We start from the raw sequence: 25,768 nt of genomic DNA on the forward strand, positions 1-25,768 counted from the left end.
CTCTGGGTCATCTTCGACTCCACACTTTCCTTCTATCCTCACAAATCTGTCATCTCGAAGAAATCACACTACAAGCTGCACCACCTCAGAGGTATTCTTCCTTTGCTCTCCTTCCCCCAGAAGCTCACTGTCTCCAGAGCTCTGGTTCTCTCTAGGCTGCACTACTGCAACAGCCTCTATCTAAATCTGCCTGCCTCTACTCTCTGCCCTCTGCAACTCATCCAAAACAGGACTGCAAGACTTATGCTTGGCCTCAAGCTCAGGAAACATATCTCTCTAGGACAGAAATCTCTGCACTGGCTCCCAGTGGTGGTGAGGATTAAGTTAAAAACCCTCTGCTTTGTCCACAAGGCCTTCTGGGGCCTGGAACCTTAATACCTTCAACTCTCTAATCTTAAATATCTTCCTTCTCGAGTTCTTCGCTCATCCGCCTCCAGCTCCCTCAGGGTCAGTCGCTTCTCAAAGCAGCGAGTTGGTGGTTGATCTCTTTCCTCTGCTGGGGCCTCCCTCTGGAACAGCCTCCCTGCCTCTCTGAAAATTTAGGAGAACCATCTGAAGTCATTCCTCTTTGCTTCTGCTTTCTCTCCTCCTCTCCCCTGCTGATATCCTGGCTGATTCTAAAACTGCACTGGTTACCCGGTTAACCTCTGATTTCAGGCCCGGACCCCTCCCCGCCAGTTACACACCTGCACTGCCCCTCTGGCAACCCTTGCACTCAGGGACTGTTTCTGTATCCCTACAGCCCCTACTAGCAGTTGACACCTGATGTCTGTGCTTACCCTTGCACTTGCCACCAGCTGGCCACACTTTTATTTATTCTCTTTATTTATTTATTTTACTGTTATCCTATGTACTGCCCTGCCCCCTCTCCTTTCCCCCTGCACTTTTCCCCTTTACCCTTCCCCCTTCCCCAGCACTTGCACAATCTCAATGTCACCTGGCCTAGTAGGATAGTTGTCTCTTTCTTCCCTCTGTTTCCCCTCCCTTGCCTCGTCGTGCCTTGAAACACCTGTGTATAGGCGTGTTATGAATGCCATATCATATCATATCATACCTGGGGAAGGGGATAAGAAGCTTGGCACTTTCAACCATTTCATGAAAGTTCCTTTTATCATCTCAAATACATTGACAGCCTCCGGAGGCTTTCTCTTTCCCTCCTTCACTGGACCCGGGGCAGTCGAAGAGGTATTCCTCTTACGGGTCTGCTTACTCCCCTGACAAGCACCCTCTTCATGAGACAAACTAGAGGATGTGCTAGCATTGTTATTCGGGCTTTTCTTCTTCAAGCAATGCCCAATACGGCACTCCAGCGCTTGCAGTCCCTCCTGCAACGGCTGTAGCCCTTGGGCCACTACGTCGACCACAGAATGTCCCAAAACTCTCTTAAAACTGAGAGTGAGATCAGTGTTATCATCCAAAAATACCTGGTCTTGGCTCCCCTCACTCCCTTTCTCTGACTGCATGTTACGAGTCACCTGTATAATACACTTAGTGCCTGATCACCTGAACGGCTTCGGATGAAGGGCACGTCCTTCAAGATGGGGAGGAGTGGAAACCTGGGATACACTGGTACCAGCTCAGGTATCTCTCTTTGTGATCTAGCTATCCAGAAGCTGCGTGTTGCCCTCTGTCTAGAGCTCCCAGTACTGACATCTGCCACTGGGGTACTTTGGTAAATGCCCACTATCCTCTGAGGGATCGTAATCCTGAACTGGACTCCATCTGAAATGTCGCGCTGTTTAGCGCTGGCGGGTGCCAGCTGAAACTAACTCTGAAATCTCAATGATTAGGGGTCGCGTACACATGGAGGTCTGCACTCTCCGAATATTGAGCAATGCGCAGTGGACTTCCGTGAAACAGAACGCATGCGCGAGCATGTGGAAAGCCATGTGCAGGATGTAATGATTCTCCCTGCACGTGTGCCGTCGGGGCGCATCTGGTCCTTGTTTCCTGAACTGCCTTGCATCACCGGAGAAGCAAACGGAGCATGAAGTGCACATTAACGTAGCACAGCCGGGGGCCCTGAAGTGAGCTCAATCCAGACGGATCCGGTTGCCCTCCAACCGGTGATAAAAAACGAAATTGCTTATCATGATGCCTCGGCACTAATGAATTAACAGGCTGATTCATGGAATTAATGTGCACTGAAAATTTCGGCGCAAGCGTGCGAAAACGTGTGATTCGCAGTGAAAGAGCAAAAATCGCAGTGCAAATGCGAATATCGCAGGGAAACCAGCGCACATCTATTCATGGAAGTCCGTGCGCGAGTAAAATCAGGGATGTGCGCTGAAAAAGTGCGCGGCGCACGCAGGCGCACAGGTCATCTAATGGCGTGAGCTAAGGCCACAGCGAAAGCGCACATAGCGCGGCGCACATAACAAAAGTAGGCGTAACACGGGGCGTAACACTCGGAATGGGGAACAACTCGTGAAAATGTGGGCGTCACGGGGGAAGTACAGGAGGCAAATGCACGGAACGCCCACACGCTCGCCTACAATACGTATTCATGGAATCGAATAGGGCAAACCAGCGCACGGGCAAAGACACGCACAGACCCAAACCCGTCCGCCACACGAAGGCAGGCGGTAGCGTCCCTGCGCTGGAAAAAAATGTGCGCCAAAATGTGCGCTAACAAAAAGCACAAATATACAGCTCTGATGAATGTCCCATACTGTGGCCCCCAGGACAAATGACGTGCAAAGGGGTACGTGACAAACAGCGACACCCGCTGTGTGAAAAATAGCGTGTGCGTGTATTCCGGGTGTGCGCGGGAAGTTTTACACGCGATCGGACCTGGGGGAGCGGGGTACATGTATTCCAGGGGTGCGCGGGAAGTTTCACACGCGATCGGGCCTGGGTGAGCGGGGTACGTGTATTACTGGGGTGCGCAGGAAGTTTCACACGCTCGCCTACAACACGTATTCATGGAATCGAACGTGGCTAAGGCATGTGCCCAAAAAGACCGGCCAATCCGGAAACACGTACGCCAGCAGGAAGCAGGCATACGTTGACCCGCGCATCATAAAAGTGCACGCAAACAACAAACAAGCTCAGATGCCAGGATGAATATACCAATCCTAGCAGCAGTGGCCGTGGGTTACCGCAGGAGGAGGAGGAGGATAGTCAGGGCCAGAATTTTTACACCCAGAACCAGCCTTTTTGGGATGCCTGATGACCACGTGTATGGGAGGTACAGGTTTCCACCTCACATAATACTCGACCTGGTCAGTGAGTGGGAGGATGACCTCACATCACCCACCCTGTGCTCTCAAGCACTCAGCCCCCTGGAGAAGGTCCTTAATGTACTGCACTTCTTGGCCCTGGATCATTTCAGCGGACAAGTGCCATAGTGGGGTGGAGGGGTGTCACAGGCCACGCAGTCACGCTGCCTACACCAGGTCTTGGCCATCATCACTACACGCCCATCAGTCCGCAGGCACATATACCTGTCCAGAACACCTGCAGAAAGGCAGGCTGCCGCCCAGGATTTCTACGGGGTGGCACAATTCCCCAAAGTGCTAGGTGCCATTGATTGCACCCACGTGGCTCTACGTCCCCCCCAGACCGAATATAAGGTCAGATTTTAGCCGGGCACAGGAGACAGGTTCAACCGTCTCCCCATCTTACATTCTCACAGTGTGTTCTCCATTCTCAATGACATAGGACATTTTGATTTTCAAGTTGTTGGTCAGATGCAAAAATGATGAACCTACTTCTTATGTCACTGAGTACAGTTTCCTTTATATAGTGAATTTTTAACTATGTATGTTTTTTTCATGAAAGGACATCATGGATTGTTATGAAATGAAACAACTGGAATTTTTTGCAATATAAAGTTTATTTAAAAAAAGCTCATAATAGAAAGTTAAATGATAAATTAAAATTCTTTTTACATATATTTTTGTGTCATGTGTTTAGCATCAGCAAGGATGTTGTTTTTCTTAATGGTTGCCCAGAATGATATGTGTTCCCATTAGGGTCTAAATAACCAGTGTACACTGAATTTTCCCTGTACAGCTCCTAGATTTATAGAGGGGAGGACAACCCCCTTGTTATAGCTTCTACGTCCCTCCAGGGCATCTGAGCACATGTATAGAAACCGCAAGCACTGGCATTCCATCAACGTCCAGGTAGTATGTGATGCCAAGGGAATCATCACCTCAGTATATGCAAACTATCCAGGGTCCACCCACGACAGTTTCATTTACAGAATGTCAACCCTAAACCGAGACCTAGAAGCTGGGCGGCATGGGGATACATGGCTGCTTGGTGAGTATAAATGCCACTGCACATGCATGCATGTCAGATACTGAGTAATGTCACAACCCCACTAATGATACCCATCACCACATCCCCAGGGGACAGTGTCTACCCTCTGAGCACCCACATGATGACGCCAATCCGGAACCCCACCACGCCACCCCAGGTAAGATACAACACAGCCCACATTGCAACCCGGGGCATAGTGGAGCGCACATTCGGAGTGCTCAAGTCACGCTTTCGCTCCCTTGACCGTTCTGGCGGGCAGCTGATATACGCTCCCCCAGTAGTGTGCAGGATCATAGTGGCAGCATGTGTCCTGCACAACGTTGCAACACGCCGGGGCCTGGTTGTGGACATGGTGGTGCCCCCACATCCCCAACCACATGCACGCCCGCTGCACATGGGAGGGGAAAGGGCACAGGGTGAGGCAGCCCGTACGCAGCTGGTGGTTAATTACTTCACCTAAAATCACATCCCTGTGGAGTGCACACAGCCCTGGCACATACCAGCTGACTATCAATGATGATGAGTCAAGTGACAGTCAACTGTCACAACCATACCAGCCTGAGATTGTTCACCTGGAAGTGTTCCATTGTGTTCATCCCTACCTACACAAACACCACCAATGCTGTGTCATCAAAAGACACACTTCTATGCTGCTAAAATCATTACCCCCTTGCAAGATACAACATGACAACAGTGCCATGTCACCCAACCCCTCCCCAGCACCGCCACCCAACACACCATGGCATGTCATGCTATGTGGGAGCAAACAAAGGAATCTCAAAACATGACACAAGTGTCACAAAGTACAGTGTCCCGAATGGAAACTGGCCACACCCAATATGCTCCCATTAATGTAGAACTGACAACACACATGACCAAATACTTACCACACTACAATGCAGCTACCCAACCCCAAATATAGCATTCACATGACAGTACTAAGTTAAAGGATACATAGTCTTACAACCTGTTGATGCTAGCACATCGACCACTTCCAACTGTACAGTGTTGGTGCCACGCACATCTGGAAGTGCACTGCTTACAACATGAACTCCATTTCCAAAGTAGACGGCCTTGTGAAGACATGAGGAATGAACCTGAAAATTAGGAGGGAGACATGGATGCAAAAGCACACATCAATATACCATGCAGTGTACAATACTACAACAATATGCACTAGGAATGTATACACAGTATTGACTACAGACTGCCCACACATGTCATGGGAGTCCAACGTCACTGTGTAAGTCACTGTCACTTGGGCACACCCTTTGCAAGCCCATGGAAACGGGAAGCAGGAGGGGTGTGTGTCTCACAAACCCAAGCATCTAACCCAAACTCAGGACAAGCCTGCATGTGCCCAGCCGGAATACAGTGGATGCCCACGGGAACCACACAAGGCAACACACTGTAACAAAAAATCAAAAATAAAAAATAAAAAATGGCCATGTGGGGGCCAGGGGGGGGTGGGGGAGGCCACCCAGGAGGTCCGAGGACAGGGTGCACACCAACAGCCACCTGTGTGGATGTTGCGAAAAAAAAACACCTCCATGGGCTCATGGCCTGCACGGCTACGCTATCGTGAGAGATTCAGAATTGCTGTGGTCGCTCTCATCACTCTGTGCTGCTGCCACCACAGGAGGTGGTGGTGCTATGGGAGGCAGCCCACGCAAAGCCCTAGTCTGGTCCTCCATGGCAGCAAGCATGCGGGTGTGGAAGGTCTCGTTCTGGAGGAATATGGTGCGGAGATCCCCATGCACCATCTGACGTGATGCCCGGACCTCCTCCCGAGTTGCCTGCATCTCTGCTGAGAGCGTACGTGTGACCCGCTCCAGCAGCTGTTCTGTCCTTGTGACAGTGGAAGCCTCAAGGTCCACAAGAGTCTGCCTGAGGTGATGGACTTCTACCCTCAGGGCTTCCCTCTGGCCCTGGGACTCTAAAGAAATGGCTTCCCGCAGAGTGTCCAGGGCCGCCCGTCTGTCCCTGTTGGACGCCAACATGTCCTCCCTGAGTGATTGGCAAATGGAGTCTGTTGCCTGCTGTAGTTGGTCCATCTGCCTTTCTGGGGGGACAATTGAAGTGGCCACCCTATCCATTGCTTGAGCCATCATCTCAGATGATGCTGCCTGTTGGTTTGCCATACCGTATATGGATTGCTCCCATGCGGTATTGCTTGGTGGCGTACGGGCACCGCATTGGCGGGCACCACACCTGTCTGGGACAAGGCAAACTGTGCCTTGCTGTGTCGGCGCTGCCTGAGGCTGCAGGACTGCATTCCCCATCTGATCTGCTGGCCCAGGAACAGGATCAGATGTTGCGGAGTGTGGCCCTGCATCCGTAACCACCAAAGGCGGACCTACCAACACTGACATCCCCATAGTGGGCTGTACCCCTGGTGCAGGTGGGTCGTACAGAACAGAATCCCTTCCAGAAACACCTACCTGCAAAGCCACATAGGTCTCATCATCTGAATCAACACCTGAATAGAGGTCTGGGGAGGTGCACCCAGAGACACCCCTGGAGAGAACGGTCTGCAGCAAGAGTGGGTTCTCACCCACCACCACACCCCATCCCCCACTGGTGCCCGGTCGTGCCTGAGATCCCTCCCGGGTCTGCACCATCTCCTAACCCTCAACAGCATCAAGTGCGTCATCCCCTGCAAAAACATGAAAGACAAAAAATGGAAACAGGCATTAGCACCATGGCACACAATTAGGCCTGACAAGCTACAGAACCAGTACTTGATTGACACATGTCCCACATGACAATAACCCTCCCATGCATGCACTGTCACTGAGTTTGAAGGGGAGGAAAATGTCAGACACTAATGATACCAAGATGGAAGAGCAACACATTAGCTGCATGCTGGCTAGCAGTGCCATCACACATTGGCCTGTGAGTGGCATGTCCAATCCACATACATGACACATGCCATCACACAGATGGCATGTACCATAGGCATGTCACATATTGTTTGACAATAGGGCTGAGAAATGCGTAGTGAAAGTGTGGGAATTGAAACAATCAGCCTGAATGAACACTGAAAAATACGGAACAATGTTGTTGCAAGATGCCACTTCAAGGGCAACTGGCGTGATGTTGCACAAAATGTCTACTGTGGGCAGAAGGGATACTGTAATACCCAAATCCAGAGGCACAGAATGTTTTGGATGAAGCACATGGGTGACCCAAACCACTCAGGCACACACACCCTCACCTGGCACTCAATCAGAACCCCTCACACACACAACATACACATGGATCACACACACATGCATGTGCACTCACCGGACAATGCCTCGTAATCTGGCAGTTCTCCCACACCTTGAATCTGTTCCTCTGTGATGTATGTCCCAGCAACAGACTCATGTACAGTGAGTTCAATGTCCTCTTGTGGAGACCCACCTCCAGTCACCAGAGTAGCGGCATGACTTGAGGCCAGCTTTTTCTTTGCATTGCGCTTAAGGTCATTCCAGCGCTTGTAGCACTCACCAGCTGTGCGCCTCACAAATCCAAGGGCACTTATGATGTCCGCGACGGTCTGCCAGTGTGCCTGACGTCGAGCAGGTGTGGTCTTGCACCCTGAAGTAATCAACATTTCGCTGTCATGTGCGGACACATACTGCACAAGTGCATCACTTTCGGCATCATTGAAGCTAGGCTTCCTTGGCGTGCCAGACTGCGTAGCCGTGTTTGGGGTATCAGCCTGTACTGGACGAGCACTCTTCCTCTTTTTTTTGGAAGGTGGTGGGGATCCTGATTGGCCTACGCCGCTCTGGCCACTAGGGGCAGGAGCACCTGTGGACTGGGTAGTTGGAGTGTGGGAATGCACACTGACCATGGGACTTGGTGCAGGCATTGGCTGAAGTGTGACGTAGTCAGGGGGAACGTTAGCAAGATGGACTGGGACCAACAATGCCCTGGCTGGGAGAGTAAAAGCTGGGGTGGATGGAGCTGCAGCTGCCCCTGCAGCCTCCCCACCCTGCCTACTCGGGGCAGCCGATGACATAGCTGCCCCTGATCCACGTGGCCTGGTGACACCAACTTGCACCGCCACACGTGGCCTAGACTTGGCGACCTGGAAGTCAGCCTGGGAGTCACCCTGTGCCAGGTCAGGTGCCTCAATGGGCCGGTCCAACAAGGGCTGAGCAGAGATGGTGTCAGCCACGTTTCCCTCAACCATGGGGGGGCATGGGTTTCCCTGACTGGTCCTTCACACATAGGGGTACTGTGCAAATCTCGGCCACGTCCCCTACCGCGCCCACCACGCCCACCTCTTGAGGCTCGGCCACCTTTGCCACCCTTACCGCTTGGTCGCCTCCCAACCATGGCACTGATGTTGTTGTGCGTATGGGAGTTGCAGTAAACTATTGTCCTGGGCAATTGGGGGTCAAAGGGGTAGGGTACTAGATGGAATTCGTACCCTAGTGCTCTAGCCAGGCTGTATGTACCCCTGGGGAAAGATGACGGGTCACGCAACGCACAGGCACCCCAAAAACAGAAAATAACATGCACGCAACCCCTCGTAGACCACGTGCGTGGAAAAATGAACCCGCACTACGCTGTGGCACCCAGAAACACAAAAATGAACATACACGTGTTACACGCAGCCTACAATGACCTCTGAAGGGGTACGCAACACACGGGGCAAGCACAGTTGGTAAATACGTGCGCGATTCACCATCTGCCTGTAAAAAGAGCGTGAAAAATCAGCGCGTCTGCGCATTGGCAACACCCCCGCCAAAAGAAGAATTGTACGCTGTCTGAGGAGACAGGACAAAAGAAGAAGTGAATGCTGTTTGAGGAAACAGGCCCAACAGAAAATCAGAAAAAAGCTGTCAGAGGTAACAGGGAGTACGAACTAGAAACGCTGTGAAGTAAATCGCGTGTGAACCGACAAGAAGTACAGAATTCACCCACTCGCTCTCCACGAAAAGCATGTACAAGGAAATGACGTCCTACATGTACCTTTTGAACCGGCCCACACGTCCAACGTCACTTCCGCGTATACGCGCTAAGGCCCTATCCTCCAATTACACGAGCTGACACTCTGACGTGCAGTTCTTGGACGTGTAACATGCACCCGGGTTCAGGGAAACGCCCGCGCATGCACGTCACAGACGCGCTTACGCGCTAAGGGCCTTTGGTCCAATGAAATCGTGTACATGTGCTGACGTGCTTACGCGCTAAGGGCCTTTCCTCGAATTACACGCTGACGTGCAAGATTTTCACGTGCCAAATCACTCCGTATCAAGCTGGCCACGCGTTCGCACACGGAAGACCACGCTCCTGCCCAGAAGGCCGAATTACTGCCCCCCAGAGCCCCGAGCACGCTCCCACCTGCCATCTGCTGCTGCCTGATTGCCTGCTGCCCACGTGCCCTGCCATTTGCTGCCTGCACGTCAGCCCGGGGTGCTGTTGCGGTGACCACCCCTGCTGGAACAAAAGACTCCCGACTGCTATTCCATCGCTCCACAGCCCAGGACCTAGTTGCCCACCCACACCTGCCTCTGGGGTTGCCATGTCGGGCACTACACCATCTGTCACCACTGGCAACCCCCAGCCAGAGAGGCAGAGGGCCACCAGCTTCACTGCCACCAAAGTTGGTGTCCTGGTGGAGCAAGTCCTGGGGCAGTATGATGCCCTCTTCGGTAGGTCGGCCGCTGACAAGGAAGGACGGACTCGGATCTGGACGGACATCGTGACTGCCATCAACGCGGAGGGGCTGGCAGTCCGCGACTTCCAACATGTCAAGAAGCGCTGGGAGGACTTCAGGTCCAGGACCCTCAACAAGGCCCGGCACCTCTTGAAGGCAGCGGATGCTAAGGGGTGCCGGGGCCACCTGTCGGAACATCAGATGAGGGTCCTAGAATGCATATGCCCAGCGCTCCACGTCCAGGTCCTTGAGAGGCAGACCCGTCTGGAGTCGAGCGGTAAGTGTACATGCATACTGATTGGAAGCTGTGCGTGTGGTGGTGTGCCAGTAGTGTGCAGGTTGTACATGTGGTTCTGTAGGGCCATGTATGGATATGTATGTACAGGGCTGTGAGGCTGACGCATCCAAGTCCTTTCATGTGTGAGACACATGGATGGTGTATGTGTGGGTAAGCATGCAGGCCAAATGCAGATGTGTGAGCACACATGTTTGGATTACTGTGTATGTAAGTTGGCATGGTTGTGGTGTCACACATGGATGTTGGTTCCAGCTGCATGTATCTGCACCATGTACATGTACATGTGTGTGTATTTGACATGGGTGCAACAGTGATGCAACATGGATGCATGTGAGACTGATATGTAGAAGACTGATTGCAAAAATGTGACATGGATGCCAATCTCATCACTGCGACAGTTGGCGGAGGTGTACACATGCATGTAATTGTGTTGGCGTGTGTGCATGTCTAGTGCACTCCCTGTGTTTCATGTGATGTCTGGCTGACCTTTGGCTGCTCATGCTGTTGTATGTGTATGGATGGTGCTGGCTGTTGCAATATGGCTGTGGAATAGCTCATGTGTGTGAGTTGCAATGACATGTGTGTTGGGGATTGTGATGCCATGTCTGAAGTATGAAAATGCCACTCAAGTACAACTGTCATGTGTGTATGAGTCCATTGTACAGTGCCCTGATGCCTGTCTCCTATCTCTCCCTGTCTGCAGAGTCAACTGATGAAGAGGGCGGAGAAGGTTCTGTGGAGCACAGCGGCAGGGATCGCATAGCCAGCCGGAGACGCATGGCCCGGCTCCCCTCCCAGGTTTTCATCTCGTCAGGGAGTGAGGAGACCATTGTCGCGTCCCAGGTCGCAGCTGCCGAGGGGAGGTCCAAGAGGCGGAGGTTGGAGTTGGACTCTTCGGCAGACGAAGGGGCAGCTGAGACTCCACAGGGCCCAACGGAGGAAGATGGCACGGAGTCATCCAGGTTGGTGGGGGGTTTGGTGGATGAGGAGGCCGTGCAAGGGACAGAGACGGGGTCTGGAGGTGGGGATTCCACTGGTGCTAGTGGTGCAGTGCAGGGGCAGGGACAGGAGGCAGCACAGGCCGCTGCGGAGGTGCCTGTGTGTAACCCTGTCCCCGATCCTGTGATTGCATCATCTTGCACCAGCAGGGATACCTACGTCCAGACCCGTTCTCAGGGAGGGGATTGTCTTACACCAACTGGCCTTCCTCTCCCTGCGGATGTGGCTATCCAGCACCGGGTTGAGCCTGTCCTGGGTGGGATGGCGTTGCGTCAACGTGCCATGCGAGCTGACCTGCAGTCTTTTCATGAGGAGACTGCATGTCTTCTCGCATGGCTCGTTGACCGCATTGACCCACTGGGACAGCTCACCAGGGCCAGATTCCTCCGTTTTCTGGACCTTGTTCCGACCCCCTCCTCAACTGAACCGTCCTCCGTGCCATCTTCCCACCCATGTGTCACCTGGGTGCCCTGTGGAGCTGCCTCTGACCCTGCGGCCAGGCTGGTGGAGACACATCCCTGCCACAGTGGGGAGTCGGGTGTCCAGCAGGGGTGGCCATCTCAACAACTGCACCACAGCTGGAGGAGGATGTGCTGGCAGCAGGAGCCAGGGCACAGGCAGCGGCACAGCAGTAGCAGCAACAAGGTGGGAGCCATGATGGCTCGGGGCCTTCATTATCGGAGGGGCAGGCATCGGCCGGAGGGCAGGAGGACCCTGGACGGGAAGTGTCTTCCGTGTGGCAGCGGTTGGGCCATGCGATAGATGCGGAGCGGCAGCAGGCGGAGAGGCACGGCTCACGATGGTCAGGGCAGAGAACTCCATGCGTAGGGCCCTGAGGCGGGCCGAGTGCCTCAAGGCCATTCGCAGGGACCTGGAGTTCCAGATGTCATCATCCCTGCGAACCCTCGGGGCCATGGAAGAGGACCGCCTCCGGGACATCGAGCAGGAGTTCGATGATGCCCTGGCCCGGGACATCAACATGGGAGCCGTTGGACTTGCCCGCTGCCCTTGTAAATAGTTAGATAGTGTTAGGTTTCCTTTGGTTTTTTCTTTATTTTGGTTGCGCTTGGACAATGCACCACGTTTCTGTATATAGTTTTTCATTAGGTAGTATTTTTGATAGGTTTCATTTCTTCAGTTGGGATCATGGACCCTGGATTGTTCATCTGTATATAGTTCACTATTGGATTCATCTTCTTTTTATTTTTATTTCCCCATGGAGCATTGTTTTTTCCTTGGATTTGCTTCGTTGGACTGTAACTTTGGACACCTTTCCTTTGGATTATGATTTCTTGTTTTTTATTATTTTACGGACATGCAGCTTTTCTTTTTTTATTCCCATTGTTGTTTGTTTGATTTTAATTCCATTCATGTTGCTTTTAATACATTTTTTTCTTCATACTTCCATGTGTGGTATTATCTCATTGGTTTCATGCATGTCATGATATGGGTTTTCACATTCACTTGCAACCATTGTGTGTGTGTGACGGACATGTGTTCATTTACATACTTGCCATTGGGGTTGTATCATGTAATTGCCTTTTCTATGTGGGTGGATGCAATAATTGGTAGGGTCTTTGGTCTGGGGAGGCTGGCCATAAGGGGGGTGGGGGTGCAAGGGGACATGAGTGGGACATGAGTGGGGGCCTGCTGACAGGTGCCCTGCACTGCTGGGGGGTGGGGGTGCAAGGGGACATGAGTGGGGGCCTGCTGGCAGGTGCCCTGCACTGCTGGGGGGTGGGGGTGCAAGAGGACATGTGTGGGACATGTGTGGGGGCTTGCTGGCAGGTGCTCCGCACTGCTGGGGGTGGGTGTGCAAGGGGACATGAGTGGGGGCCTGCTGTCAGGTGCCCTGCACTGCTGGGGGGTGGGGGTGCAAGGGGACATGAGTGGGGGCCTGCTGGCAGGTGCCCCACACTGCTGGGGGGTGGAGGTGCAAGGGAACATGAGTGGGGGCCTGCTGGCAGGTGTCCTGCACTGCTGGGGGGTGGGGGTGCAAGGGGACATGAGTGGGACATGGGTGGGGGCCTGCTTGCAGGTGCCCTGCACTGCTGTGGGGTGGGGGTGCAAGGGTACATGAGTGGGACATGAGTGGGGGCCCCCTGGCAGGTGCCCCGCACTGCTGGGGGGTGGGTGTGCAAGGGGACATGAGTGGGGGCCTGCTGGCAGGTGCCCTGCACTGCTAGGGGGTGGGGGTGCAAGGGGACATGAGTGGGGGCCTGCTGGCAGGTGCCCCACACTGCTGGCGGGTGGGGGTGCTAGGGGACATGACTGGGGGCCTGCTGGCAGGTGACCTGCACTGCTGGGGGGGTGGGGCTGCAAGGGGACATGAGTGGGACATGAGTGGGGCCTGCTGGCAAGTGCCCTGCACTGCTGGGGGTGGGGGTGCAAGGGGACATGCGTGGGACATGAGTGGGGGCCTGCTGGCAGGTGCCCCGCACTGCTGGGGGGTGGGTGTGCAAGGGGACATCAGTGGGGGCCTGCTGGCAGGTGCCCTGCACTGCTGGGGGGTGGGGGTACAAGGGGACATGAGTGGGACATGAGTGGGGGGCTGCTGGCAGGTGCCTCGCACTGCTGGGGAGTGGGGGTGCAAGGGAACATGAGTGGTTTCATTTCTTCAGTTGGGATCATGGACCCCGGATTGTTCATCTGTATATAGTTCACTATTGGATTCATCTTCTTTTTATTTTGATTTCCCCGTGGAGCATTGTTTTTCCCTTGGATTTGCTTTGTTGGACTGTAACTTTGGACACGCTGGGAGGACTTCAGGTCCAGGACCCTCCACAAGGCCCGGCGCCTCGCGGAGGCGGGTCAGGCACGCATGAGTACCATCCAGATGAGGGTCCTGGAACGCGTAGGCCCAGCGCTCCACGCCCAGATCCTTTTGGAGGCAGACCCGTCTGGAGTTGAGCGGTAAGTGGCCAAGCATTGCTGTGTGAGACAGGGCATGTTGCAGTGTGCTGGTAGTCTGATGCTTCCCTGTATGTGTGACAGCCATGTATGGATGTGTGTGTGCAGGGACATCATGGTCATGCATGTGAGACCAGTTATGTGTGAACCACATGGTTGGTGCATGTGTTTTAATGCAACATGGGGAGCTCTATGTGGAATGCACACATGAAAGCATGGCTGTCTCTGTTCCTGGACATGGAGGGGGGGTGAGGAATGGGTGCTGATGTAATGTACATGTATGGTGCACGTGTGTGTGTGTGCCTGAGAAGTGTGTGTGTGTGACTTTGAAACGCCATGGATGCATGTGACTTTGAAGGCAACATCTTGGTTTACAGGATCCCTTCTACATGGATGTTGATGTTGATTGCAGGCGCCAGGACTGTTTCTGCATGTGTGTTGTGTGCATTCACCCATGTGTTGTGGAATGACAGGATGGAAGTGACATTTGACAGTGCCACTCCTGTGTTATTGCTTCCTGTCTAGGGTATTTTGTACTGTACCCTGAGGCTTGTGTTCTATGTCTCCCTCTACGCAGTGTCAAGTGAAGAAGAGGGCGGAGACGGCGCTGTGGAGTCAAGCGGCGGGGATACCTCCACTGGGCGGCGACGCAAGTCCCAGCCACCCTCCCAGGAATTACCATCATCCGGGAGCGAGGGGGCTGGTGCTGCGTCTGCCACAACGGCTGTGGCGGAAGTGCTGGGTGAGCCCCCACAGGGGCTTCCAATGGCGGAAGACGGTGTGGAGACATCCAGGTTGGTGGTCTCCACAGAGGAGGAGGAATCCGCTACTGAGCCACACATGGGGCCTGGTGGGGGTAGTCCCACTGGTGCAAGTGGTGCAGTCCAGGGCCAGGGTCAGGAGGCAGCACAGGTCACTGCGTAGGGGCCTGTGCATGTCGCTGTCCTTGACCCTCTGACTGCACCATCATGCACCAGCAGGGAGGCCCCATCCCAGGCTCGTCCGCAGGTAGGGGAGAGTGCCATATCACCTGCCTCTCCACTACCTGCGGGCGAGGGGTCCCGCGACTGTATGGGATCCGTCCTGGTGGGTGTCGCGTTGCGCACGCGTGTCATTCGTGATGACGTGCGTTCTTCCTGGGCGGAGAACGCACGCCATCACGAAGAGCAGCGTCGTGACCTGCTGGAAGGGGCCCTGGTCGGTGGGTTCCTACATGTGACGCGCACTCTGGCAGACCTCTTCTCCTCTGTGGAGGCTATGCGCCGGTCGTTCTCCACATCGTCTTCCAGCCCAGATTCCACCAGGGCCCCCTGTGGACCTGGCCTGACCAACACCGCCAGCTTGGAGGAGATCCCATCCCTGCCACAGTCGGGAGTTGGCGGTCCAGCAGGGGTGGACACCACAACTGGAGACCAGCAGATGGAGGATGTGCAGGCACCATCGGACAGGGCACATGGACAGCAGCAGCAGGAGCAGGCTGTAGGTGGGAGCAATGATGGCTCGGGCCCATCAACATCGGAGGGGCAGGCATCGGCCGGAGGGCAGGAGGACCCTGGACGGGAAGTGTCTTCTGTGTGGCAGCGGTTGGGCCATGCGATAGATGGGAGCGGCAGCGGGCGGAAGAGGCACGGCTCACGATGGTCAGGGCGGAGAACTCCATGCGTAGGGCCATGAGGCGGGCCGAGTGCCTCGAGGCCATTCGCAGGGACCATGGAAGAGGACCGCCTCTGGGACATCGAGCAGGAGTTCGATGATGCCCTGGCCCAGAACATCAACATGTGAGCCGTTGGACTTGCACGCTGCCCTTGTAAATAGTTAGTTAATTAGTATTAGGTTTCCTTTGGGTTTTTCTTTATTTTGGACCGCTTGGACAATGGACTACATTTTTGTATATAGTTTTTTTTATTGGGTAGTAGTTTTTGGTAGGTTTCATTTCTTAAATTGGGCTCATGGACCCTGGATTCTTCAATTGTACATAGTTTTACATTGGATTCATCTTTTTAGATATATTTTTTTTGTGTTCACCATGGAGCAATGGTTTTTACTTTTTATTTTCCCTTGGATTTGATTTTTTGAACTGTGACTTTGGACATTTATTTTTGGATTTCTTTTGCTTATGTTTTCTTGATTTTCATTATTTATCGGACATGGACCATTTCTTTTGTTATTCCCATTGTTGTGTGTTTAATTTGATTTACGTTCATGTTATCTTTAATATATATTTTTTTATACTTCCATTTGTGGTATCATCTCATTGGTTTCATGCATGTCATGATATGGGTTTTGACATTCACTTGCACCCATTGTGTGAGTGTGACGGACATGTGTTCATTTACATACTTGCCATTGGGGTTGTATCATGTAATTTGCATTTCTATGTGGGTGGATGCAATACTTGGGTGGGTCTTTGGCATGTGGAGGCTGGCCATAAGGGCCAGGGATCTAGATTGTGATGACGTGTTGGCTGGGGGACATGTGTCAGGGTCTGCTGGCAGGTGCCCCGCACTGCTGGGGGGTGGGGGTGCAGGGGACATGTTTAGGGGCCTGTTGGCAGGTGCCCCTCAGTGCTGGGGGGTGGGGGTGCAAGGGCACATGAGTGGGGGCCTGCTGGCAGGTGCCCCGCACTGCTGGGGGGTGGGTGTGCAAGGGGACATAAGTGGGGGCCTGCTGGCAGGTGCCCCGCACTGCTGGGTGGTGGGTGTGCAAGGGGACATGAGTGGGGGCCTGCTGGCAGGTGCCCCACACTGCTGGGGGGTGGGTGTGCAAGGGGGCATGAGTGGGGGCCTGCTGGCAGGTGCCCCGCACTGCTGGGGGGTGGGGGTGCAGGGGACATGTGTGGGGGCCTGTTGGCAGCTGCCCCTCAGTGCTAGGGGGTGGGGGTGCAAAGGGACATGAGTGGGACATGAGTGGGGGCCTGCTGGCAGGTGCTCTGCACTGCTGGGGGGTGGGGGTGCAAGGGGACATGAGTGGGGGCCTGCTGGCAGGTGCCCCTCAGTGCTGGGGGTGGGGGTGCAAGGGGACATGAGTGGGACATGAGTGGGGGCCTGCTGGCAGGTGCCCTGCACTGCTTAGGGGGTGGGGGTGGAAGGGGACATGAGTGTGGGCCTGCTGGCAGGTGCCCTGCACTGTTTGGGGGGTGGGGGTGCTGGGGGACATGAGTGGGGGCCTGCTGGCAAGTGCCCTGCACTGCTGTGGGGTGGGAGTGCAAGGGGATAATGTGTTGGTGATCACTAGTGCAAGGTGACATGTGGCTTGGCTGGGGGGGCATGCCCATGGTGGATGGGCTGCCTGCGGGACATGACCAGGGGTGCAGGGTAGTCCCCTGTGGTGTGGTCTGCCTGCAGGGGCCGTGGAGGGTGTAGAGGGAACACCTGGGAGGACCCACACTGCCAATTCAAGTGTAGGACTCCCCTGCACCCCCGAAATACACGTACCCCACTCGCACAGGGCCTATTGCGTGTGAAACTTGCCCACACCCCAGTAATCCCGTACCCTGCAGAAATCGCGTGTAAAACTTCCCCGTCCCCCAGAAATACACATACTCTGCTGAAATCGCGTGTGGAACTTCCCGTGCACCCCTGTAATACATGTACCCTGCTGAAATCGCATGTAGAACTTCCCCGCACCCCAGAAACACACGTACCCTGCTGAAATCGCATGCAGAACTTCCCGCGCACCCCTGTAATACACGTACCCTTCTGTAATCGCCTGTTTAACTTCCCTGCACCCCAGAAATACACGTACCCTGCTGAAATCGCTTGTGGAACTTCCTGCGCACCCCTGTAATACACATGCCCTGCTGAAATCGCGTGTAGAACTTCCCCGCACCCCAGAAACACACGTACCCTGCTGAAATCGCGTGCAGAACTTCCAGCGCACCCCTGTAATACACGTACCCTGCTGTAATCGCGTGTTAAACTTCCCTGCACCCCAGAAATACACGTACTCTGCTGAAATCGCGTGTGGAACTTCCCGCGCACCCCTGTAATACACGTACTCTGCTGAAATCGCGTGTTCAACTTCCCCGCACCCCAGAAATACACGTGCACTGCTGAAATCGCGTGTGGAACTTCCCGCGCACCCCTGTAATACACGTACCCTGCTGAAATTGCGTGTAGAACTTCCCTGCACCCCAGAAAAACACGTACCCTGCTGAAATTGCGTGTGGAACTTCCCACGCACCCCTGTAATACACGTACCCTGTAATCGCGTGTTAAACTTCCCCGCACCCCAGAAATACACGTACCCTGCTGAAATTGCGTTTGGAACTTTCCACGCACACCAGTGATACACGTTCCCTGCTCGGCATTTGCTGTTTGCCAGCCCTGAATAATGGTCCAGGGTTAGCGCAGCCCTTTGCTCTGAATTGGAAATTTTGATGGCTTTTCGTTGCTCGAGGGCGTTCTTGGGGGCGTAACTGGCGCTGCTGCAGGGTCGCTGCACCACTCTGCGCCACGGCTGGTTTTGGAGGCTAAAATCCATGAATACGCTGTGCGAAGATATCGATTTTAGCGCACGCGGCTGGCCCAGACATTCGCACGCGCACACTGTGCGCCAGCCGCGTGCGCCACTTTTGTGCGAAATTCTATGGATTACCTTGTAAGTCTCTTGCACGCTGCTCGTGCATTTGGGTAGCTCTAAACTAATGAAACACGGTCTAACAGATTTACAATAAAAATCATGATATACACATCAATAATAAGTCAGAGCTAACAGAAACAGGTACTTATCTCGGTGACGAGCAGAAAAAGAAGAAAGGACCTGGGCAGGAAGTGACTGGTGGAGCCCAGAGGAGGAAGTTGGAATGATGGACTACTAGAGGCCCATGTCCTCATTGGAGTTGTAGTACAGTAGGCTTTTGTATATGTTTTAGTGTTAGAAAAAATAAAAAAATAATATTTGAATCTGCTGTGATGGGTAGAATAAAGGAAGTTGAAGCATAATGCTCACCTCCAGTCTTGACATAGAATTATCCTTTAACTGGTGTGATGGTTGGGTAATTATAAATGGCAAGGGTGCGTTACCATGTATGTTGTGGAAAATAGCGATTACAAACTGGCGACATTATCATGGATTTTCTTTCTCTCAAGGTTTTGAAGTCTTGATAATAGGTTTAAAATCCAAATGACATTTGTTCAGGCTTATATTACTTTGCATGCTGCTACTGTAAACTTCCATTCAGTAATGGGTTAAGTAAAACTATAATAATACTCTTTTTACTCAATATGTTTCTATTATGTATTTTTTAAGACTTTTATACAGCGGCTACCCCTATCCTGAGGATCGTGGAGCGTGTACAGCTCACAAAGGTCAGGCTAAAAGCCCTCTCACTCAACACAGCTCATTCAAAACCTTCCCTGTCTACGAGCTAGAAGCAAACCTTGCAGACTTCTCCCCCCACAGGGAATGCCTCAGGCCTCCTGGAATTATTGAGCAACTCTGCTATGAAACTGGTGTACCCTCATTCCCCCCTAAAATGAAGCCAGGGTAAGACCAAACCATCAGCCTCATGGTACACTTCCGAGCTAGCCTCCAACAAACCCTCAATCAGAGCTCTAGAGAAATGATGGTGTAAAAACCATAACTCAGGAGACCTCATCAGCCTCAAACACCTGCGTGCAAACTGTAGAATTTTGATTACCAAGATCAAAGCTGCTTACTAGTTCACCACCATTGCAGCAGCTACTAACAGGAGTTTGTAGTAGTAAAGCATCGTACCAAACCCTCACCCGACCGATGAGGTACCAGCAACTCAGGAAAAATGCAACAGAATCAACACATTTTTTATTGAAAAAATAGACTAAATCCGAGAGACCATTGATGCAACCTCTCACGGCATTAGCATCCCCTGCACCTCAGCACACACACTGCCCCTCTGGACCAAATTCTCTACTCTCTTTCCCCTGGATCTCCTAAAAATGATTGCCTCCCTCAAACCTACTTCTTACGCTGACGATATAACTCCAGCCTCCAGCATTGAAGAATTGACGGGCCCGGCGCACAATACGCTCCTCAGCATCATCAATACCTCCCTCACAGAAGCTTCATTGCCAGACACCCTCAAGACTGGTCTCATATGACTTCTTTTGAAAAAATTAACCCTAGATCCGGATGATCTGGCCCATTACGAACCTCCTGTTTATTGCCATAATCTTAGAAAATTATGCACAACTACTCTCCAGAACCGAACAACTCCACCTCCTAAATGACTATCAGTCAGGGTTCTGCCCAAGGTTTAGCATCGAGACAGCCACCATCACACTGGTCAAAGTTAGTATAACAGTCGCGAGCAGCGTTCCACTACTTTTATTTTTTACTATTAACAGTTCCACTACTTTTAACACACTTCTGTCCTTTAACACCCAATAGCAGTTCCAGTTAAAATTAGATCTGTTTCAACTTAATTGACTGTCAATCATCATGGCTGTAACCCTTGAAAAATGTTTTGAACATTGCTCCCTTGCTGCTTACTCTGTCCCCTGCCGGGGTCACAGCTCCACTACTTTTTTTGATACACTTCTTCCACTGCAAGAACATCCAAGTGGTGGATGATGCTCTCCGAATCATAGATAAAGGCGACTTATGCCTCCTCGTCTTCCATGACCTCTCAGCTGCATTCGACACTGTCGATCACCATATGCTGATCTCCTTCCTTGCACACAGGATGGGATTCTCTGGCACTGTCCTAAATGTGTTTACCTCCTACCTCTCATGCAGACACCGGGCTGTCCAGATTAACTTGTTGCATCCTAACCCACTTTAGGTCCCCTGCAGAGTCCCCCAATAATACATCCTCTCACCAATCCTTTTTAACCTTTACATGGAGACTCTAAGCACTCTCCTCAAAGATCCCAATATAGCCATCCACCAATATGCAGATGATACTCAGTTGTACATGAGCGTAAATAGCATGCAGAGCATCATTTATCTCTGCCATTATCTAGCCACCATCCAGTCCTGGACGTCGACTACCTACCCGAAACTAAACCCATCCAAGACTGAATTTGTCCTCATTGGACCGCCCTCTAAAAAACAACTTATCCAACATTGGCTCAATGATATGAGCCCATAGGTATTTGATCCATAACTCTCAGACTCAACAAAATCCTTAGGGCTCACCATTGACAGCAATCTGTCCTTCCAAAAACACATAGCCAAGAAGGCCATAATAGCCTGGCTCAGAATCTCTACCATTTGAAAAATCAAACCCTTCATCCCGCTGCAGGACTTCTGGAATGTAGTGCAGGCCCTTGTGGTCTTGCACATTGATGGGGAAAATGCTCGACTGACAGGGCACCCAGCTGCTCACTTGGCTCCCCTAAAAGCAGTCCACCATGCCGCAGAATGTCTTATTAAGGGAGCGTGGCAATTTGACCGAATCACCCCATCCTAGGCAAACTACATTGGCTTCCACTCTAAGTCAGGATACTGTTCAAGAGTGCATGTTTCATCTACAAAGCAGTCATAAGTAGCACACCAACATACCTGGCGGCTAAGCTCCCCACATCCAGTGGCATACGCTCCTCATGCAGCACATGGACCAACCAGCTTGAATCACACCTTGTCCGCAAAGAGAGGACCTCCAAACAATCCTACTCTTGTCATGCACCCACCCACCCTCTGGAACTCGAACCCGGTGTCGGCTCTGAATGCCCCCACAATTCTCCAATTTTGCAAATCTCTCAAAACATGGCTCTTTCAACAACACCTGACCAAGGACTAATTTCAATGGACACACATACCGACGCACAGAGCTCACATTACTGTACTACTGTTAATAAATGCCAGCCCAAATGCCGGCTACCCACACTCTGTACAGAGATTCCCTGCTCACGAGCTAGGTCCACGCTTTAAACAATAAAAATACATAAATAATAAAAATAAGTTACACTATTATTACAGAGAAGTTTTAAAGATTTATATATTTTTGAATTAGTTTGTTATGTACTGTGAGTACTTGTCAGGATATTTCTATAAATGTTAGTATTATTTTTGTTATGGAAACAAACCTTGAATAGTTGCAAAAACTAGATCTGGGAAGATATGTGTTAAGTGTCTCAATTGCAAACTGGACTCAAAACCCTGTTTGACCACTTACCTGTGTGATTTTGGGCAAATCATTACATCGTGCTGACTTTTATCTGCCAGAATTTTGAGACCCCAGTAGGGATTCAGCTCTCAGCTTACGTTATATAAAAAAAGACTCACCCGTGGTTTACTGTAGCACTCTTCCATGCTATATTAAGAGCTTTATTTTATAATGCATTAGTCACCACCTTAGTGGTAAAGCATCACTGTTTATGTTATAATTGTAACCATTCATATATTACACGCCATAAAGTTATTTGTCTCATGGTTTACTCGTGGCAGCTGTTTGTAATGCCGCTTTCAATGATTCCTTGGAGTATAAAGGACTTTTCTGTGCCATCACTTCTTACAAGGGCGGCCAAGGGTTGTGTATTTTCAGGCGTGTCCCGATTTTGTTGGCAGTGTCCTGCATCCCGCGCACACCATGATCGAAGGATTCCATGTGCTCAGAGTTGACGCTTTTGCGTGATATTTTCCGCTGCAGTCTATGAAACAGCTTCTTAACACCTTGCTCTTTGTCCCAAGAGCACTACAATGGGAGTAATTAGATGTTGATGTCCCAGATATCCCAGACAAAGAACTGAGTGGGATATTGAGAAGGGGGACTGTTATACCTAAGAGATGCAGATGGCGGGGATATGACTTCAGGAGAGGGGAGGGAAAAATGCTGCTTGCTCTGATATATATATATATTACATGGTCTGCGGTAGCGGCCGTGTAGTTACGGTTAAGTTGCTCAACCCATAGGAAGAGCACTATTTGGGTGGCTTATAACTGAGCCCTGCCCCGGACGAATCCTCACGAAACTTTGCAAAAGAAGTTGCACCGTCAGATAGAATCTGCGAAGTTTGGTGAGGTTTCATCCAGGGGGCTGGGGGGAGAAGTTATAGGGAGTGTCCCAAAAGTTGTGGTTTTTCCCATAGACGCAATGGAAAAGAATTTTTGTTCACGCCTATATCGCAAACCGCTGGATGGATATTCACCAAATTTGTGGCAGGTCTCGAAAGCGTGCTCATGAATGACATTTGTGATGTCATCTTTCATGTTCTGGGTGTTAGTCTTTGCAGTACACAGTGGTGACGTGAGTTATGGTTGCTTAGCTTACCATTACTGGTGAATTCCTGGGGGGTTTCGGTTTTACTTGTAACCATAATGTCCCTTTAACAAAGATTTTTCATTTAATTTCATAGGTTTTTATTAGTGCAACTTAACCATAAGGTCCCTTTACCAAAGTTTTTTCATTGAATATATATGTATACATATATATTCAATGAAAAAACTTTGGTAAAGGGACCTTATGGTTAAGTTGCACTAATAAAAACCTATGAAATTCAAAGTTTTTTCATTGAATATATATACATATATATTCAATGAAAAAACTTTGGTAAAGGGACCTTATGGTTAAGTTGCACTAATAAAAACCACTTCAGTGCAAAAACTTTGCGAAAGGGACGTTATAGTTACTTTGCACTAATAATAACCTATCCATATTATGGTTACAAGTAAAACCGAAAAACCTCATAAAATTCACCATTTATGGTACGCTAAGCAACCATAATTCGCGACACCACTGTGCACTGCTAAGACTAACCCCCCTGACATCAAAGATGACATCAGAAATGTCCATTCAGTCTTTACACAAGCATTGAAGGTTGTATCTATAATCTTTCTCAAAACTTTTTTCCACATTCGTCAAACCGCTACAAAGTTATAAGTCACCTAAAAATGTTGAGATCCCCATCTAATTTCGACCTCTTTTGAGAAAATCACACCAAACTATATAAAAACATTTATTTCTCGATCTAAAATCTTTCTGCAAACATTTGTGTAGATTCATCAAATAGCACCACATTTATAAGCATTTATAAGCCTTTACATTATTTTGGAAACCCCCCCTCTAATTTTGCCCCCATCTTGACAGAATCCAACAAAATCATTCAGAATTAGGTCTAGAATAAAATTACAAAATTACATGCAGTTTCATTGAGTGGCGCCAAAGTTATAAGCCATCCAAAAACTGTTTTTCACCAACCCTATTATGCAGAAAAGGGCACAGATGTCCTAGGACATCTAAAGTGTCTGCGAACACCACAGGACTGTCCCAGGACATCTGGAGTGTTTGCAGACTTTCAGGAAGTATAACCACCCATTTTATTGCTTCTTATGGCCATATCCCATCCCATTCTCATCCCCCACCTCCTCAGAGATTGTTTGTTGAGTTTCACAAGTGCAATGTTGCATTTTGTTTTTTTCCGCTGCGGTGTCCGTGGACACCTCCAAAAGTCTGTGAATCCAAGATGGCAGGCGTTTCAGAAAAACTGATGCATTTCATGTTTTTCTCCATCCAATCAGCGTGCGCGCCTAATGTCCGCAGACTACACGTCGCCCGATTGGCCAATCAGATGAATCAGATGACAGTCCGCGGACCGAACAGGGAAATGGGTCAGCGTGCTGATCCCAGATATCACTAGTTTTTACATTTAGCCCGTTTTAAAGAAAACTACTGGATGGATTTACACCAAATGTACAAAAGCACGCTTTCGGGACCAAGCCGGCACTCGGGCTGCAAATGTGGTGAAAATCCATCCATCGGTTTGGGCTGTAGGCGTGAGCAAAGATTTTTCCCATTATGACTATAGAAAAAAAATAATGTTGGGACCCCCTCTATAACCTTGATCCCCCCCCCCTTCACGAAACCTCGCCAAACTTGGCAGAATAATTCAGAGCTGGCCATATACTCTTTTTGCAAAGTTTGATGAGGATTCGTCCAGGGTGAGCAAAGTTATAAGCCGCCCAAAAAGTGCTCTTCCTATGGGTTAGCAACTTAATCATAACTACTGGGCCGCTACCGCAGGCCATGTAATATATATATATATAAAAGTGGTTCAGTTTGCAAAAATAAATATGCGCCCTAGAAAACACTTGAATTGTGCACACCTGCAAAGTGAAAAAGCCAGGGATTCCCTCGATTTCCTATGCAGCCAGCAGCCTTTACATGCCATGCTCTGTGCTGTCGCACACTGTAAAGGTAAAGGGGAACATGCCACGAATTATGTTTCATTTCACATGTCAAGACTGCACATTCAAAGTGTTTTCTAGTGTGGATGTCTTTTATTACTGAATCCTGCTAAATTATCTGTGTTTTTACAGAACAGCCATTGGTATTTAGTTCAGTGAATTTTTATGATGTATGTTGTAGTTGAAATATTAGAAAATGATGACTGCGTTTATTTTAGTATCCTGTCCCTCTGCCAGGCAAACATTTTATAAAATATAATTGCTAGTGAAAAATACACTGAGGCAGGGGTTGACATGTCCAAAGAGCCCCAGATTTCCCAGCCCTAATATGACATTTCTTATATTATAATGTTTTGCTTGAAGTTCATGCTCATTTCACATTATTTACTTTAGTGATTGATGATTATCACTTGTAAAGGTACAAATAGTCCCTTTCTGTGTTCTCCGTTTTCCCAGTCACCAGCACCCATCACGTTTCACCAATTCCCCATCACAACTTAATTTGCCTAACAGCTCGCTCTCCGAGTCGT

This window comes from Ambystoma mexicanum, chromosome 3q (genome assembly GCF_040938575.1).
Source record: "Ambystoma mexicanum isolate Mex_15411 chromosome 3q, UKY_AmexF1_1, whole genome shotgun sequence".
Lineage (NCBI taxonomy): Eukaryota > Metazoa > Chordata > Amphibia > Caudata > Ambystomatidae > Ambystoma > Ambystoma mexicanum.